The sequence below is a fragment of the Bison bison genome, unplaced genomic scaffold (assembly GCF_000754665.1).
Source record: "Bison bison bison isolate TAMUID 2011002044 unplaced genomic scaffold, Bison_UMD1.0 scf7180017861248, whole genome shotgun sequence".
Lineage (NCBI taxonomy): Eukaryota > Metazoa > Chordata > Mammalia > Artiodactyla > Bovidae > Bison > Bison bison.
In genome coordinates this window covers 1-1242 of record NW_011491820.1, presented here as the reverse complement: position 1 = coordinate 1242, position 1242 = coordinate 1, and the positions used below count along the sequence as shown (strand labels likewise).

The 1242-nt window shown below is 38.7% G+C and overlaps 1 pseudogene; it reads right to left on the bottom strand.

The window, feature by feature from the left end:
- Positions 1-8: 8 nt before the first annotated feature.
- Positions 9-571, bottom strand: LOC104983080 (annotated as a pseudogene).
- Positions 572-1242: the final 671 nt, after the last annotated feature.

Below are 1242 nucleotides of genomic sequence, written 5' to 3'. Positions count from 1 at the left end.
TATTGAGCCTCATCTTCTGGACAAGAATGCCAAGTTGGTCTCTCTTCATAAAAAGCAATTATAATTTGAGGACAGCTCATGTTTGCCTCTTTGGCAGCGCCAAGTCCACCTCATCGGAACCTTTCTGTTTCATGAGGAACAGTAATTCTGCACTGCGGTCTGTGGCACCAATTATCTGTTCTGCATCAAGACCTCTGGCAAAACCTCTTGGTTTAGCAGCAGCATCTCTTTTCTTCTTTGATTTGCTATCATCAGATTCACTGTCAGACAAAGATTTTCTATTTGTTTCATCTTTTTCTTTACCAGCTTTTTGACAATTAAGAAATACTTCCATTAACTCTGGACAATCTAAATTTTCTTCAGGTTCCCAAGTATCGTCTGCATCTGTAAATGCCTTCCACTTCAGGAAATACTCCACCTTCCCATTCACTACACGGTTGTCCATTACTTTTTCTACCACAAATTCTTCAGGTTCTGCCTCTTCAACTATTTTACTCTTTCCTTTTTGTTTCTTTTGCACTTTTTGCAATGTAGTTTTATTGGAGCCATTTTTTGTTGCAGACTTGAAGAGCTATTGGTCACAGCCTCTGAGTTGCCCTGGGTCCCAGGTCTGCAGAGTCTCCTCTGGCCCTGCACACCTCAAGCTCCATTCACATCCGAGGGGGAGGGCATATATTTGATTTTTTAAATGATCTGAAACATACTCCTGTAACCTGAGTTCCAGTTTCCATAACAATAATTGGAATAACAATACTTACATTTCAGTGTAGTTGTGTGATGCAAAAAACCAAATCCACCTCATAAGACCTAGCAGTGAGGGAACAAATACTGGTTTACTCATTTTATACTTAAATATTGATCACTATCTGCCAGGCACAATTCTAAACACAACAAATTTTCACTCACTTAATCTTTATAAAAACCCTGTGAATACAGATACCATTATTATCTTCATAGTACAGATGAGAAAACAGAAGAACAAAGAGGTTGAGTGACTTGCCAACAGTTGCACAGCTAGCAAACAGGAGCTTCCAGGCTTAAACCCAGACAGTCTAGCTTGAGAGTCCATATCCTTATAATGTTACTTAACTATTAGACTAGGTTGGACTTTCTGAATTCTCTATCATTAAAACTTTCTAACGACTCATCCAAACAGAAGGAATTTCTACTGTATTTTATTTTCCCCCATTAAATTGAGAAAATGAGTTTGAGCAAACTCAGGGAGATAGTGAAGGACAGGGA